At 37.5% G+C, this 18,643-nt stretch overlaps 1 protein-coding gene across 1 annotated transcript in view; it reads right to left on the bottom strand.

The window, feature by feature from the left end:
• SPAG16 (sperm associated antigen 16) overlaps positions 1–18,643 on the bottom strand; it is a gene marked incomplete at its 5' end in the record, with an annotated part of 363,040 nt that overhangs the window by 310,736 nt on the left and 33,661 nt on the right. The window lies entirely within an intron of this gene.

Raw genomic sequence — 18,643 nt, 5'->3', positions numbered from 1 at the left:
TAAGATTAAACAGCAGACTAGGAGATTTACTACTATCTCTAATTAACCAAGCTAAATAGCTTTATTAAAAATAGATTGTCATTAAAGAATGTAACAAGGGTAACTGTACACAATATATTTTAAGGACTCCACCATTCATTACAAAACCACTTTCCAAGACACCACAGTTTGCTGAAGACCTGGCTGATGGCTTCTGTTTGCAACATTTTAGGACATCCTGCTGAGAGAAGCTTTAAAGGAGACTGAAATCACTGTACTCTTTAAAATGCCCATCAAACACTAAGATTAAGGAGGGAATAAAATCACTGTGTTTTAATCTGAAAGCACACACACACACAGCAGGGATAACCACTAAGTCTTTTTAGTATTTCTTTGCACTAAACTTGATAGCAGCCATCCTGTTTGCTGATAATTTGCAGCAATGAGCATAAAGCAAATTTCCCAACTACAAAGTAGAACAAGAATATCTGTTTGTCTTCAGTTTCAGAAGCTCCACACCCTGCATTGTCCTACCAGGCTGCTTTTAAGCCAAGCCAAACTTATGAAGATCACCAAGCTAATGACTTAATGATCAGTTTGAGCACATCTGTTCCAGACCCAAGAACTGGAAGATATTTTTCAGTGGACTGTGGCTGCAATCACAAGCACAGCCTAACAGAAGCACTTCAAAATCCATGGAGCAGTGGGGACTTTCAATACTGACTAATATCAGACAACTTAATTCTCTGACTGGGGAGAAAGACAGAATCTGGAAATCATGGTGATGCCTTGTGAAGGCTGACCTGGAACAGAGGCCAGGCAGAGTTAAAGAATTAAGCAGGGATTTATTAGGAGACCTCAATGGATCCACCTTGGGCAGCACAAGAGCCCAGCCAGGGCTGCACCCAAGATGAACCAAAATGGTCACAAAATGGACACCTGGTCACAGGGTCTCTCACTTTTATAAGTTCTGCTCCATTTGCATATTGGAGTTAATTGTCCAATTACATTTTTAGCCCCTGCAGTCCCATCCTTCTTGTCTTTCTCTCTTCAGTCCACATTGTTTGTGCTCTTGGGCTGAGATTTGGATCATTTGTCCTTGGTCCCCAGCTAGAGAAGGAATTGTTTTGTCTCCCTGCTCTGTGCAGAGAGCTCACCATCCCCATATATGAAGCTCAGACCCACACACTAAAGCAGCACAGAACCTGAAAAATAGAAAAGCTAAACCTGAGGCATCAATGGAGAGCAAATGAGCAAAGTCATCCTTTGCTTAACACAGATACTAGCAAGATACCTACTTTTGCAAAACAAGTAATACATTAAAAACAATAAATCTGCAATATTCAGAATTAGGAAATAAATATGTCAAGTACAAATACATAAAGAAAAAAGATTAATCTGGCATTGTTAATCCAACAAGGAATGAGTTTGTGTCTAAAGTTCCACATTTTTATACAACTGCATATCAACTTCTGACTGTGTCTCAGCCATAATATTTTTGAAGATCTCTGAATTCAGTTCAAGAAAAATCCATAGATTTTCCAAATTTAGGAACAATTACAATAAGTCTGCAGTATTTATTATACATACACACTATACTGAGTAAAGATATTACCTAAAGGTAGGTATAGTCCCAACATGTGTCAGTACCTCTGTGCAACTCTTGGAAGCTTTCTGTATTCCTTGTATTACAAAGTTCTACCTTTCAAGGTTTACAAATTTGAACAACTCTGATTATAACATAACAAAGGCATAAAATCAGCATGCTTTTTGCAAATTGTTCTCATTCACTTTCTAGAACACAACCAATTATTAAATACTACCAGACTTCCTCATTTCAGAGTGAAACAAGCCTAGGAAAGGCAAGGCTCTCTGAATAGAAATGACAGAAAGTCTTGCATTTTTCAGTAGAAGAAAATCCCCAGATACTGCTCCAGGAGATAGTGCTGTAAATGATTGCTGCAACATTAAAAAGTACAGTAAAAAGAGAATAATATAAAAATATTGGGTTTTTTTAACTCCATTGTAAAGATCTGAAATATTTCTGAAACTTGAGCTTTTGCACCCTTTGCAATGCTAATCCTGTATTCTACTAGAGCAGGAGACTTGCCCTCAGCTGAGATAATTCATACCTATGGTTCTACTGGCATGAACAGCGGGATCACTTGTCATGGCCAGATAAAATGTGGATTTCAGCAGCTCCCCAGCAGGTAAAAGTCAGTGTGACTTTTCCTCCCAGACACAAATATTTCTCACTGTGGGATAAATGGGTATTTTTATCCTAAAAACTTGCTACAATAGAACTGTTCAATAATGCTTGTATGAAGATATCTCCTCTCCCCTGACAAATTTTGTCAATCAAGTTTCATTATTTAATCCTTATTTTATTATTTCCAATTGCTAAATCCTAAGGGTAAAAGAGAATCCATTACACAAGTTGAGACCTTGCATAACAAGGCTTGTGAAACTTTTACAGGCATGGACTGCAAAGTCTGATGCTCCTTCAGCATGGGCAAGGGCCATGTGCAAGCCAAAATTCAGGAGAACATCCTGAGTGCTAAGGAGCCAAAGCAATACACTGTGGTTCTGTTCACTCCTTTATCTGCTAGGTACAAGACATTTGTACTATGACAAAAATAAAAACCTACCAAGCTTCTCTCTCATATCCATATAAAAAGGAATTACTGCACTTCCTGCCTGTGACATTAAACATCCCTTTAGTCTATCACCAAAGGCAAGGAACAGAACATTTAAAAGAGTACCTAAGAAGAATCTCTATGAACCAAAACCCTCCTGAATGCCTGTCCTCAGTCACTGACAAGGGTAAATGGTACCTGTCCCTTTGACAGAACACTCCCTGTTACCTAAAGTCACAGGTGCAACAATCAGCCACTCACAAAAATTTGCCATAACTCTTGAGCCATTTACACACAAAAAGTTGCCATGACTCTTGAGCCATTTAAACACAGTATTTCCACAGCTGTCTAAAATATCAGAAGACAGAAGGCTACAGAAGTCCAAATTGTGTGAAGTCATAAAGCCATTTTATACCTTATGACCTCACAGGTTCATATACAAAAAAACAAACCGGAAGAGAAGAACTTGCCTTTCTTTGTTTGGGATTTTTTTAGTTGGTTTTTTTTTCCCTATTAATTTAAGAGCCTGAACCATAAGAGGATTCAGTGATTTACCCCAGATCAAGCTGAACTTCTCTAGGACAGCTTGTAAACTGAACTCATCTCTTCTGAGTTTCAATCACAGACACTCCTTAATTTCCCCTTATAAGATAAAAAGCCTTGTCTTGATGCAAACTGTCATGCAATTAAGAAAATTTACCCTTAAAGCTATTAGAAAGAACTCTTTTCTGTCCTGAATTTTTCCAGTAAGACTGCCTTTTCTCTTCCAACAGCAGGGCTCTTCAGAGCATGTCTACAGCTTTCTTTTTCCTCAAGAAAGACACAAGAGACTCATTTGTCAAAACATACAGAAGGCAATGAATAGATAAGTGGAACTGATCTAAATCATCTCAGAGCTGAGAAAAATGTAGTAGAGTTTAATAGAAAACATCCAAATCAGTTTGTCTAAATCACAGCTTGGCCTTGTCTATATCATTATTACAGGTAATGTTGAGTTTCTCCTTACTTAGATGTTAAAAATTGAAGTCAATTGAGGAAGAACCTTCACTCTGTAACCAGGATCAAGCTCAAACCTTGCTACTTGAATTCTGAAAGAAAATAGAGTGATCTTAAGTGAGGCAAAGCCCATCAGACAGCAAATTGGTGATCACTGTCTTTCAGTGAGGGAGGAGAAGGAGTAACCTTTTCTTTTTGCAAAAATTAATGACCATTATCATCAGCAGTTCCAATCTGAAAGCTGTCAAGGCCATTCTAAGACTGCACTGCAGACATGCACAAGGAGCACAGTCACAGGTGCCTGTGTATCCATACATTCAATTTATAAAGCAAACAGGAGGTATTTTTTCAGCTCTATAAAGTAATGAAAATTAAGTTCTTCTTAGGGCACAGCTACTGTCTATGTCCAGGACTCAACAAGACAATCTAAGTTTAGTCTAACACTAAATATTTTCAAGGAAATAGTCTAATCTCAATTCTCACTGAAGAATCAGCATTGTCTCTGCTTTTCTGTACTTAGAAATGAGTGCTGAACTAATCACTGATAGATATACTGACATACCATTGAAATTCTCTTTTTATTCAAAGTTACAGAGAATTTTAATAATTGTTCAGTTATTTTTCCTGAAAAAATCTGACACACTTACATTATGGAGAACGTATTTTGTCTATTTTCATTTTAAGCCTGTTTCAATATATTAAAATTTCCATATTTTAGGTTTTAAATATCAAAGCAGTCTCATGGAAACCAGTAGGTGCACTTAGAAGCTACTTATTACATATATAGTTTTCACAACAGGGCTAGAGTTTTACAGTCATTTTTTGTCCCAACTTTCAAAACAACTTAAGGATTACTAAGAATCCATATTTTCTAAACGTGCAAATAAGAAAACATTCTTAAAACACAAATATATAAATAAGAATGAAAATACTCTTGGCTGAAATTGCTGACATGGAATGAATCTTGCTTCCCAGACCATCAAAAATAAAATATATCAAATAAGCAAAACCACTTAAACAGCAAACTGGAGTATGAGAATTTCAAACACCATTTTACTTTTTGTTGGCTATACTTAAAATTGGTTAAAGTTTCAAAGTAAATGAAGAAGGATTCAAATCTGTTCCTGTTTCCCTCTTTCCCATGAAGAAAACCCTGATAATTCTCTGAGTTCAGTTTTGCAGCACTAGAGGTAGGCAGATTCAGAAGGAAGCAAATGTTAAGCAGGAAAGTATTAAACTAATATTAAAAAACTTTGCTGCAAGAGTGACAGAAAAATTGACATGTAATATAGTAGCTGAGCATGATTTAACTTTGTTTTTCTATTTGCTGTAATTGAAGGGCAGGGTATCCTTTTCTAGCAGAGTATAAAGAAATGAAGCTATTTAGTGCACCCACTGAGCATAATGCAGCAGTGAAATAGTCAGCAGGCACTGTTCTACAATTAATACTGAAACAACTCAATTTCAAAATGCTCCAGTGTCTATAGTAACCATAATACAACACATTTGCACATTATTTTACTATGCTAATCATGACCACAATTATTTTATAAACATCTGAAATGTAAGGAAAGGAAGTTAAAAGCAATAGCAGGAGAGTGTAGTAAAACTTTTACTGCCTGCTCCATCTTGCTTGGCTTGCTAATAAAAACCATAAAATTCAGCTACAAAGGTTGTGGCCACATAACTCCTCCTTATTCAGTTTATAATGCTGACATTTTTTCCTTTTTTAATAAAATAAACATGAAGATACTCTGTAATAGGCAGTAAAAGCCAGATTAATTAAAAAAAGCAATGGTAAAACTGTTCTGTCTTCAAATTCAGGGCTAGTGTAGCTCTTCAGACAGTTTGTGAACTGGTGCTAACAGTAAATTTGCACTTGAAATTGCTCCTGACAATGTCAGTTTTAAGGCTCTGCCACATCATGTCAAGCCATTGCCTATGCAATAAAAAACTAGAAAGCTCCTCTACTCAATGTCTAAGCATGCCACAGACACTCAATCACTTTTGGACTAGAGCTCTCATTAGCACTCATTGATAAATATACTGCAATTATTTTCTGCTATCAAAAGGATAAACTTCAAGCTCCTGCACTTCACTGGTTTTGTTTCTTTTACTGCAGCTATTAAAACCAGATTTGATTAGCCAGATATGATTAATAATCAGGGAGGTTTAAAAAGTAAGAAGATAACAATTATAGAAAGATCCATCATTGAAATGCAATAGCTTTCTTCCAGTCTTCAGCACTAGGGCTTGCTTAACTTTATCACCACTATTTCAGAAAGTAACAGTATAAAATGCAGAATTACTCTATGCCAAGCATACTGCCCAACACTACAGAAATAAAACTACTGCACTGTTTTAGCTTCTGCTAAACTTCCTCTCCAAGGGCCAAGTAAATCACATTTCTCAGTTGAAAGCTACACAGCTGTGGCTGATGCTGCTAAGGATGAACAGGACACCCCAGTATGGAGACTGGAACATGATCTGTGCACTGGAGGCAGCTGCCCAGTGAGCTGCACAGCTGCCCTGGGAACTGGGAGCCACAGGACAAAGCTGGAAGTTTCCAAGGCCAGCCTGGATGGGACTTGGAGCAACCTGGTCTAGCAGAAGGTGTTCCTGACCATGGCAGGGCATGGAATGAGAGGAGTTTTAAGGTCCCCTCCAACCCAAACCTTTCTGGGACTCTGACCGGAGAAACACAAAACAGCTCCTTGAGCTGCTCAAGACCATAGAACAAGGAGGAGGTTTAAGATGCTCTGCACCCACACAGAGAAGAAGACAAAGGCTTAAGCTATGTAAAGATGAACAGATAATTTCTACAGAGAAGGAGCAATCCTTAATAAACCTCCAACATTCCTTGAGTATTGTATTTGCAGGGTGCCCCCAATGAAGGAAGGAATGATGAATCTGACTAATCTATTACTTTATGATACTATATTATATTAAAGAATGCTATACTATACTAAAGAATACAGCAAGGACACTTACTGAATGGTAAAAAGATAACAATGAGAACTTGTGACTCTCTCCAGAGTCCCCACACAGCCTGGCCCTGATTGGCCAAAGAGTTAAAACAACTCCCAGCAGAATGCACTGAAACCATCACCTGTGGGTGAACAATCTCCAAACACATTCCACATGAGCACAACACAGGAGAGGCAAATGAGATCAGAATTGTTTTCCTTTTCTCTGAGGACTCTCAGCTTCCCAGGAGAGAAATCCTGGGCAAAGGCATTTTTCAGAGAATGTGAATGCCACACTTGAGGACCTGTTCTGTGTTCAAAAGGAAATCTATGCTGCACAGAAATACCCCATGCAGCCTTCTTCCAACACCTCTACCATCCCAGCAACATGATCAAATATATTTAAACCCTTCTTTTGATTCCTCTTCTCTGTCACAGTAAATTGCATGACCAACAGTCTGCAAATTGCAGAGTCAACAAGGTGAGTGAAGAGTCACAGTAAATTATTCCAGAACAGAAATGTACAGTAATTCTGAGTACTAGGTCAAGTTACAGTCTCAAGAAAGTGATATAATGATCATCCAACTTTTCATTTACTACTCCCTCATGGTGGAATTGAGTTTAATACATGCAATTGAAATTAATTTCTTAGTTTACAATTATTACAACTCTAAGATACAAAGTCTATACCAGTACTGATATGCCCAGATTGTAAATATCTACTTCTGGTTCCCATTAACAGCAGTTATGAATCCAAGTTCATCACATGTGAAAGAATAAATCCAGTTCTATTTTACTGGTAGTAATTTCCAGTTTGTCACCCTGATTCTCATCATCATCTCATCACCACATTGTAACAACAGAACGTGCTCCTGTTTGCTTTTCAAAACACCATTACATGTCTCACAGCTAATTAACCAATATGTTCATACAACAGAGATGTACACACAGCTATGTATATAACTTAATCTACCATAAACAACTGCAAACACTGCTGCAAAACTCAGCTTGATCATTTTGTGCAAGTGGTAAAAGAACATCTATGAGAACGCTGCAATAAATTATCGTGATATGAGGCATGCAATCCATTTTCATGGCAGTTTTCTAAGTCACAAAGAACCATGTGCCATTCCCAAAGATATTCCCTATCCCTTCCTTTAAAAGGCCTATGTTTGAAAATCAACTACATTTATGATCAATGTTAAAATAAATAACAGCGCAATAAAATATAGAAACCTCTTACAATTATAATTTTATTTTAGATTTAAATTTTGATTATGGTGCAATTAAACATCAGCAATATTTTAAGCTGCACAGCACAGGCTGCACACAATTCATCATGTTAAAGAGGCAATGCTGAGTAAATGACAGAAATCAAGTTACTTCAGTTTTCTGACATACTCCAAAATATGCTGCAGTATTGTATTTTTAATATATATACACACATATATATTTAATTTTCATAGTGATTATTGTGAATTTTCTCTACCACAGAAGTATCCTACTGTAGAATCAACTGGAAAATCTAGATGCTTTCTTGATTTTCTCCAAGAAACCAACAAAAAATACAAGACTATCCATTCACCCTTGGATGTTCCAGAGGACAGCCCATCTGAATTCATTTTGATTTTATTCTTAAAACATGTACTATGAAAGCCTGTGGAAAAACTCTATTACTTAATGATTTCTTTTCACATGATCTCACCTGCACTTTTAACAAGAGAAAAAATATCTGCTCACAAAGGCTCTCCTACTGCCAGTAATATCCAAACATAGATGCTAGAGGTGCAAATAAATTCTAAATTTTGTCATTCTTTGATTCATTTTCCCAATATTAACAAACAAATTTTATTTTTCCTCAAATTACTATTCTGCTTCTCAGGCACTGTCGGGAAGCTCAGAAACTGTGTTTATATTCTCAGTAGCCTGGATACACTAATTTCTGCCAGGGCCAAAGTACCCACTGTAATCATCTCAATAACTGTTATAAGGCACCCAGGGTTTGCAGGGGTCCATACATCACTACAATGAACTGGTAAACACATTCAGGGGCCATTAGTTATTGATTTATTTGCAATTATGCCTTACAGATGCCGTCCATGCTCCCCCCCCAGGCACTTCATCATCCTGACTCCATTTCAGGACAGCCAGTAACCATTATCCCAAGCTCCACATAATGAGAAATAATGAAAACAAAGCTGTAAGAGTACTCTGACATGCAGGTACAAAGCTATCAGCTTGTCAATAGTGCAGAGAAATGGATTCTTTATAATAAAGAGCTAATTAATTGATTACTGTACTTGTAAGCAATAAGTACTTTATCAAACAGTGATAAAGCTGGTTATCTATCACTGTTAACCACCAGAAATATTTGCAGCACTGCAGGAAGGGGATACAGCAGAATATGAAAGAGGTTCTGCCAGGTTGACTTCACAACCATGCCAGTAGTGAAACTGAAACTGCTAAAAGCGCCTGAAGGTGGGATGAAGTCAGTCTGCTCCAGATCCAGGAAGGCAGATTATGAAACCAGACCCAAAATGTCTGTAGTCTGTCCATGATTTTGGACCACATAAAACCCAGGCCTCTGCACTTCCCTAAACTAAATTTCTACTTGAGCTACACACTGCTTTTAAAAAAAAACATTATTTAAAAATTATCAATTTTTTCAAGGCTGAATGAATGACTGTAACTGCCAGTACATTTGAGAAATGCCTAAATACATTCTCTATTAAAAAGCAACTCTATTTCTAACCCAGAATGTCCTTAGATTCAATTTTCATCTACTAAATTCTCTTCTACTTCTGTCTGCTAAGTAAACACTGCTATTAAGAGTACATTTTGTTCCCTTTGTCACAGTCAATGATGAAGAATGCCCTAATTCAGCCTCTTCTAGTTGAAGATTACCCTGCTCAATGTAGGGGGAGTTGGACTAAATGGCCTTTAAAGGTCCCTTCAAAGCCAAACTCTTCTATGATTCTGTGAACTTTAAAAGCACATTTTAAAAAGTGTATTTTTGTTTCTCTTTCGTTTACCAAATGACCCAAACTTCCCCTCCTCATGGAAAAAGACCTCACCAGTGTGTCATTTGATAAATTTATCAGTAACTAACTCAAACCCAAATCAGATTTTTGAGATTCTTTTTTTCCCCCAAGTCACATTCAAAAATGCTAAATTGTTTATAAGAAAAAAAATCTCTGAATACATTTGATTATTCTCCATTTAAGGCTTCATGTCTGACTTGAACATACTAGCAACATTATTTATGTTGATTTTGTACAATTCCACAACTGTATCTTCTACAATCATGGGATAATTTGCATTGATTGTAGCTGATTATTTATAGTTTTCAGTTCTATTATTTTGGTTCTCCATTTCTTGAGGCACTTTTTTACATTGTAAATATAGTTTTGAAAGTAACCACAGATTGCTGGTACAATCTCCCTGCGACAATTTTTTTTACAACAGAAAGAGACAAAAAAACAGAATAAGTTTATCACCACCTGACTCCCAAGCTACAAAATTGAAACACTGAGCTTTCAAGTGGGATAGCAGAAACTACAAGATTTTATTCAATTCTTGAAACCTAGCCCATGTACTCTCAACAGAAAGGCAATTTGTTCATGTGGGTTAGGACAGATGGCATGGGCACCTAAAATGAATTTTACTCTGACAAACAGCAATTGTTTACCCAATGGATCTGTTCTTTTTCTGTATTCAGAATCATTTATCCTTAGAAAGAATGTAAGTAGCAGTTTTTATTGCTTTTTATTACCATTAGCCCCTCAAACCCACACAAGTTTGAGATAGAACTAGGGGCTATTTTGTCTTTCTTTGGTATCTCTTCAAAGCTGTTTGTATGCAGAAGTTCTCTGTTCCATCCTCTCTGGCCAAGTCAGAGTGAATATCTGAAACCAATTCTTCCCAACTGTTCATCCATAGCGAAATTCAAGACAACTTGCAATTTCATTCTAAATTTAGGCACTTGGGCACTGCCATATTTGCAAAACTTCTATTGGAGATGTCAAATTTCACTCACCAGCAGCTACAGCATGGGATGAGTGTGAAGAATGTGTGCATTACTAATTCTTAAGATAGCTATCTATCAATATTTCTATGTGGACTCAGAGAGTGATGGTACAGCCAGGATTGAGACACAAGTGGGTAAGACCCCACAGAATTCACTGCCCACAGTTTTCAGCCTGATGCTTGCAGAGACACCACCAGAAATCTGCAACAGAAAGGGATACAGCCCAAAAACACCCAGAAAAACCGACAATTTGTCTGATCACAGGCTGCACCCCTCCATTCTAATTCATGGGCCATTACTAGAGATAACTCTGGATAAAAACAAACCAATCTGGAGGTATGAGGAGTGAGATGCTAGTGGGAAAAAGCAGCCTTAGAAGCAAATACTCCAAGGAATTCTGCAGTAGAGCACACAGGGCCTAGCACCATGCAAAATCAGTTTGAAGAAAACTCAAATAAGTAAATGGTGCAAACAGGGCATATCTCCAAGCTTTTTAGGAAAGTACCCTTTCAATTTATTTTAACTATCCTTATGTAATAAATTATTAATTTTGTTTCCTCCATCTACTCCTCTAGCAAAGGCTTTTTCTTTTAATTTTCCCAATTTTTGAGAATGTACAGGGGTTCAAACCTTCCCTTGATCCCCGATTCCCTGCCCATACAATTATGTCTATCTACTTTTTGAATATGCCTGAGCAGGGAGGACTCTCCCTTATCCCCTTCAATAACACACAAATATAATTAATTCTAAATCTGAATTTCATTCCAACTAGTATTGTATGAAATAACCTTCATTTAGTAAATGTCCAGTTCCTACCTGATCTTCCTGGCACCCTTCTCTGTGACTTTAGTTATCCCAAGATTATTATCTTGGGATAACAATCCACATGAACACATTCCTCTTTAGTGCAAACCCAAGTTGAAAGGAGTAGGCAAATTACATTTCCCTTGCCAATGTTCTTCCTGTTTCAGAAATCCTATCATTCTTTGTTGATTTCACAACACATAAATTCCACTACCCCTTTCCACTCACAAATTAACTTGCTTTTTTTCCCCTCTACTTTCTGTTCTCTAAAACTCTAAACCATAATCTTCTCTCCCCTTATTTATGATCTAGAATCTGTATCATTGCCTCATTCCTTCTTGACTTGCAGTTCACAGCCATCAGCCATGTTCTTCCTAAACTTTCACTCTTACTTCCTTTCCAGCTTCCATGCATTCCTGGGTACTTCCATGCTACATGGAAAATTCTGTGCAACATAATTATTCCAGCCATGTACAAAGAGAGAACCTGCACTGCCACCTTTCCTATTTTAAGTCCCTCTCCCACTAGCATGTGGTTCAAAGTGTTCTGCCCCATCTGTCAGTTCCTTCTTTTATCTTTCATTTCTACCTCAGTTGTCACATCAACACCTCATTTCTTGTTCTTGTGCTTCTGCCTCCCCTCTGCAGGTATTGAAGGCAATATCTGCCAAGAGTAAATCTGGAAAACCACCATCACATTTTCCACTTGAAGGAACTGCAGTTACTAAGAGCATTTAAAGTTGTTTAAAAACAACTTTCCTATGTGATCACAGCTATTACTGCACATCTGATACAAAGCCTGTAATGTTTATGCCATAAACTGCACCACTGGACTGCCTTAGTACATGCCCTGAAGGAAATCCTAATAAAGTCTCCAGCTTCCAGCTCCTAACTGATGAAAAATTCAGTAATACTCTGCCTCCAGACCAGAAGGAGAATTTGACTGGAATCACACTGGCAATTTCTTAGATATTAAAGATCCTCTTTTTTTTGGTTGTGCTATGGAAGAAAACAAGAGGGCCCATTCAGCACTGCAGCTCAACTACATAAAGTAATGCTCACAAACACATCAAACATCATTCCTCTCAATTTCCATCATTCCTACAATTAAAGGCACACATCCTTACCCTGGAGTGGAAAAAAACTTATACTTAATATATAGTGGTAATGAAAAAAGGGGTTATGGCATCTCTGATCATTCTCTCAGGATTATACTCTGACCAGTAGTTTCTTCAAACTATTGCATTTATTCAGAACAAAAACATTTAAAAGAAAACCCATTTTAAAATTAAGAAGTCTCTTATAAAAACACCTATTCTATATTCAATTACTAACAAACTATCCAAAAAAGTATCAAGACTAAAAAACTTTTAGTTCCTTCCCTGGTGCCAAGTCTTGTACTGAAAGTCAGCCATGTCACTGCATTGAGGGGACCCTACAGTGAAACTGAATCAGAAATCATTAAAAAAATAAAAAGATAACGTTGCAAGAGCCTAATTAATAGAGGTTAATTAATCATGTTTGAGAAGTGGGGTCCTAACTCCATATTTCCAGGCTTAAATTAAGCTACATTGGATTTTTTCACCCAAGATATTACTGCAAATGCAAACACACTATTTGTGTGTGCCTGTAACTTCAGTAGGGCTTAGACACATTTTTGGAGGCTGATGGGTACAGTCTCTCCAAAAATTTCCTTTTCTAACTCAGAATCTAAAGAAAATTTAAAAAACAAAGCAGAAGATGCACTGCTACAATTACAGAAAAATCAAAATCACTTGAAAATTTCAGGGGTTTTTCTTCTTAATTAGAGGATTGAAACATTTCAGTCAGAACAATGCACAAAGAACATGGGGATGAAACAGCACAGATTTACCTGGATATTTCCTCAGAGGGCTGGGGGGAAGAAACAACCATAAAGAGCAAACTTCAAAGTAACAGCTGAGAGCAGCACTTCAAATTTCTACAGAAAAACCACTGCATGGAAGGTGCAGATATAAAACCCACTATTTTTGCACTGATACCTAATATATACCTATATATCTATATCTATCTATCTATATATATATATATATGTATGTATGTATGTACTTGGAGCTGGCATGCACACTTGAGCAGAAAGGCAAAATGCAGTAATTCACAGAGCAATGTCTTTATCACAGCAACAGAATTACAGCTTTCTCAAACCCAAACACCCCAAACTGCCTTACCTGAGCAGGACTGGAGAAAACCCTTCAACACAATGTTCAGAGGATAACTGTAGAGGAAAGGCACCCTATGAAAGTCCTCTCTAGAGGCAGACAAATTCTGACCATTGTTCAATAAGCCTACACTTATTATTTCTGAATTCCTCTGCAATTCCAGCAGCATTCTGTCACAGATGTAGAAAGGCTGTGAGGATTCTGTAAGAATCATCCCGAACTTGAAATTCCCCCCAGAAATTGTCATGTACTCTGGAGTGAATGGGAAAAGATGTCCTGGAGCATACTGATCTAAGCCCAGCAGATCCTGTGCCTCACACATGCTAATGCATATCCAGCTTCCCTGGCACTGAAGAGCATGGATTTGAACCACAGCCATCCTGTCCACCTCATCATTTCTGGAGAAAACAAGTACCACCAGGAAAATGGATTCTTTTCTGCAAAGAATGAAAGAAGGGAGAAAATAGTGGCAGGAAATTGGAACCTTGTCATTGGCAACATTAGATCTGTTTAACTGATTAATCTGATACTAATTACTAGAGAAAATTAATTTACAGTGCAACACTATATAATGACAGCTGACTCTAAACAGAAGCTGGCTATTTAAGCTTAGAAAATTTATCAGTCAGTATTATCCAGCCAGTCTTAAGCCCTAAATTCTCAAAAGCATTTAGGCATTTCATGTACCTCCCAGCTCAATGCACTCAATCATTCCATGACCTATTCCTACTAACTTCCATGGCAGGGAACCTGAACACCTTTGCAGAGCTTGAAATACTAATAACTGCTAAATGTATGGGCACTATTTTGAGAAAAAAAAGTATCTGAAAGGTTAAAATCCCTTGGTAAATAGCATTCCGTGGCTGGGTGTGCATCTATAAGAAGAAAATGCAGACTACAGGTGCATCAACCTCTCACAGGCACATACCTGTGTAGCTAAAAATAATAGCCAAATTAGTGTTGATACAGACTCACCAAAAAACAAGCACTAATGAAATCCAATCTCAGCTGTACCATGGCTGGAACAATCCAATTAAAGTGATGCCCAAATACATTTGGCTGCAAAGGGGGGCAAAAAGGTTACCCTTTCCTTTTTTCCTCTCATTACCTTTGTTACACTAACTTACTTCTACCAGGAAATTCACAATTAATTAATTCAATTAGGAAAAAGATCTTTAAAAGTGTTGGGAAGGACAAAAGTTTGACAATAAACTCTCACAGATATGTATGTTTAGCAGAAAGATTTTTGAATGTAAAGTCTGATGAAGGAAGAGAGATGGGAGCAAGTTTTGATATAAAAGAAAAGAATTGCTGAGCCATCTTACTGGGTAACCAAGGAGGCAAAGGGTGTTAGTTAGAAGGGGTTTTTATGACTTAGAGCAAAGGATAAACCCACCTCAAACAAGATGTTTTTACCAAGCAGAAAGATGGCACAGGCAAACAAGGCAGCAAATGTTGCAAGTAGAAAAAAGGTCTCAGAATTTTCCACTGCAAGAAAACTGAAAAACAACTTCTGGCTTAAACTGTAATATACTAACTTTTAGTTATTGAAGAATAGTAACATGAATATGGTAATTATAGTAGTTTTGATAGGCTATAGGTAAAAGTTAAGGTATAGATTGGTTCTTCTGTGTGAAGGTGCTCAGCAAAGAAAAGTATATAATGCATTTGTAACCTAAACCAAAGGGTCTCCAGGCCTGCCTGCAGCTGGAGCTGACAGCTGTAGGCACAGGCTCTGTCACCCACCACGCTGGACTGCTGCAACATCTTGGATGGAATAAACTGCCTTTGGAAGAGCCACCTGGAGTCCCACATCCCTCATTTCAGCTCTTACATAAAAGCAACAAACTCAGCATTTGTAACGTAAGAAACAACACTGACACCCCCAAATCTCTAATTTAAAAGCCTCCCTGATGTTTACAAATTTAAAAACCCAAACTTTTTAATACAAAGAAACAGACAAGGACCACTTCAAAAGGTATAAAATGTGAGCCAGTCTGGAGCCTTGCAGAGTAGCTGACACAGCTGATAAGAACAGTCCCCTGCACAGGTGTTGGCATGTTCTGACTAAGCTCCCAGCCACAGCCTTGGCACAGCCAGCATCTTCTTCTGCCACTGAAGCTCTCCACTCACACATCACCAGATGGTGGTTTGAAGCTTACTCACTGTGTATCCTGACAAAAATGGAAATAAACTACAAAGACTGTAAAGAGCCCCTTGCTATGACTCCCAGAACAAAAATCAGTTAACTTCGCACCAAGGGTAACAAAATATGTGAGTGTATTGGCTTGTGTGGTTGTGTTCTTAAAAACAATACAGGAGTTATCAAATACAACACAAGATCTCTCCAATTATCCTTAAACATGCTCTAAATATTGTCAGACTCCCCCCTTTCACTCTTTTTATAAACTGTGCAATAAAACACTTAATTAGTAGATAATAGGATGTCTTTCATTAAAATAGAACAAAACTCTATGAATAAAAAATTATTCCAACAAAGCCCTATCAGCTTCTCTTCATTGTTATTTCCCAGATTATTTTAGCCTGGGTGGATTTTTGAGATCAAAGCAAGCCTGCACACACTGTTCTTCACAGCTTTCGTGGCAGGCAGGAATTGATCATGAACCATGAGTTTGGAGGGGCAGGGTCAGATCAAGGGAAGTTTAGCCAACAACAGAACAGGAGCAGCAGAATAAACAGCTGCCAAAGTCTTCTAGCCTGAAACTCAAGAGAACACCTCTTTCCAATTAGTATTGTTTGGAGAAAACCAATTGCTCAACAGCTGACTGTACATTAAAAAATCCAGGTAACATATACTCAAAATGAGGATTCCTCTCTCAAAGGATAATTTTAAAAAGCAACAATATCTCCTATTCCACCTCTATCTTCACTGCTATTTTTCTCATTTGCAATATTGAAAAACCAAGGACAGTATTTTCACATTAAGCAACCCTGAGATGTATGTCAAAACATACAATTGGAGTATTCTTAAGTATTGCATTACCACAACTGTGTGCTGCTCTTTGATTATTTGTCTGCTGGGTTCAAGCCAGGGCACGTAAATCTTGAAGCATAGAACAATTTCTACACCAAGTGGGAAGGAGGCCTGTGAATTCCTCTACTGCTGCTAACATCCTTTCCAGACTGACATGTCACAACTATATGCATTGTTCCTAAATTACTTACAAGAGTTAAGTAATCTAAAGAGAATTTTTAAAAAATTGTAATTATTACACACCAGAAGTCTGGAAATATAGTGTAGAAATTTTCACATTAACTAGTACCACTGGTAAACTAAATCTTTTTAAATGGTTATAGATTTTTTAAATACTATGAACTCTGATTTTCATAGTGATTTTTTTCTTGTTTATCTCTTTTTTTTTTTGTGGAAATGAACTCTTGAAAAATTTACATCACAGCAAATCTCACGTTTTGCTGTACAGCTTCAAGAGAACAATTTCTTTGCAAGTGCTACAGAAACATGAGGGAGATTTGCTTTGTACAGTGAGTAAAGGATTGCTGCAAAAATAGAAACAGCTTCAGGTTTCTAGTAAATTGTAAATGTCTGACTGGCTGATCTGCTTTGGTTAATTTGATGTATATAGCACATTATCTGAACTATGCATACACAAGGAAACAATGGAAACAATAAATACAGAGCTATGGTGTAAAACATACAAAAGAAATGCAAACTGTAACTGTGCACTGAGTATCTGGCGTTCTGCTGTCACATCTGCAAGGTGTGGCCTTTGTTCTGAGTAACAGAACTCTGCAACCAGGCTTTCAAACTTGTGTGTTCAAACTTTGTCATTCAGCACCTTAACTGAAAGGATTTAGAGAATTTACAAAGAGCAGAGGTAGGAAAGAGAAGGGGAGCTGCTAGGGAGGAGAGAGTGTTGTGGTGTTGTGAGGGTCCCTAGGATGTGGTGAGAGATGAGAATTTGACTCCAAGTTCTCAGAATGCTGATTTATTATTTTATGATATTATATGAAAAGAAGTGATATACTAAAACTATACCAAAGAAAGAGAAAAGAGACATCAGAAGGCCAGATAAGAATGATAATAAAAACCTGTGACTCCTCAGAGCCTCGATACAGCTGGACAGGGATTGGCTATTAAATTAAAACAATCCACATATGTTGAGTAAACAATTCTCCAAATGATATCCAAAGCAGCAAAACATGGAGAAGCTGAAGCTTCCCAGCTTCCCAGGAGAAGAAATCCTGGTGAAGGGATTTTTCATAAAATATCACAGTGACAGAGAGAGGACTTCAGAAAGGTAACAGGAGAAAAAGCATTCTTCTGAATGAGCTGTGAAACCACTTGACTCATTCTGCTTTTTAACTCCCAAGCTCAGAGATCATGGCCAAACTCCACAGTGAGACCTTAAACTGCACTTCTGAAAAAAACAAATTTGAATATGAGAAGATTCCTAATGTGTTCACAAAATTGTTTAGCAGTTATGCTTCACAAAGTGGTTCCATGTAGTGGAAACAAATCTGAATTGCCTTCCTTGTGTGAGCATCACATGAATTATTTCTGCTCCTCTGGTGTAAAAGCCCACCTGTACAGACATCATTCAGGCTGGGTTCCAGCACCAATCTGCCCAACCACAGCCTCCCTGCTGACAGAGGCTGCCCTTTGCTTACTGAGTGTAAGAGCAGGTGAGATCAACTGATCCATGATTATACAACAACTAGTTTTAATCATTATCAAGCCTGGATTCAAACTGGAAATGCAATTACAAAGAGGCCTGTGACCCATTAACATTATCTTATAGTATGTGACACTCCAATGAAACAGTGTCACATTTTCTGGAGGAAATGCTCTGATTATTAATTCATAAACTGTTTGGAGTAAAGACTTAGTATTTTATTTCATTTCATTGTATTCAAACAGAAGCAATTAAGATTTTACTTTCCACTCCCAGAAGTGCTGTTTGAATATACAAGACAAACAGCCCTGAACACTGTGAGCAGTGCCAGAGCTCTTAGGGTATGTTAGAGATTTGTTACCATGAAAACTAAATGCTAATGT

This window comes from Fringilla coelebs (assembly GCF_963513975.1).
Source record: "Fringilla coelebs genome assembly, chromosome: 7".
NCBI lineage: Eukaryota > Metazoa > Chordata > Aves > Passeriformes > Fringillidae > Fringilla > Fringilla coelebs.
Note: the sequence above shows the minus strand (reverse complement) of the source record. Positions and strands in the feature narration are given on the sequence as shown.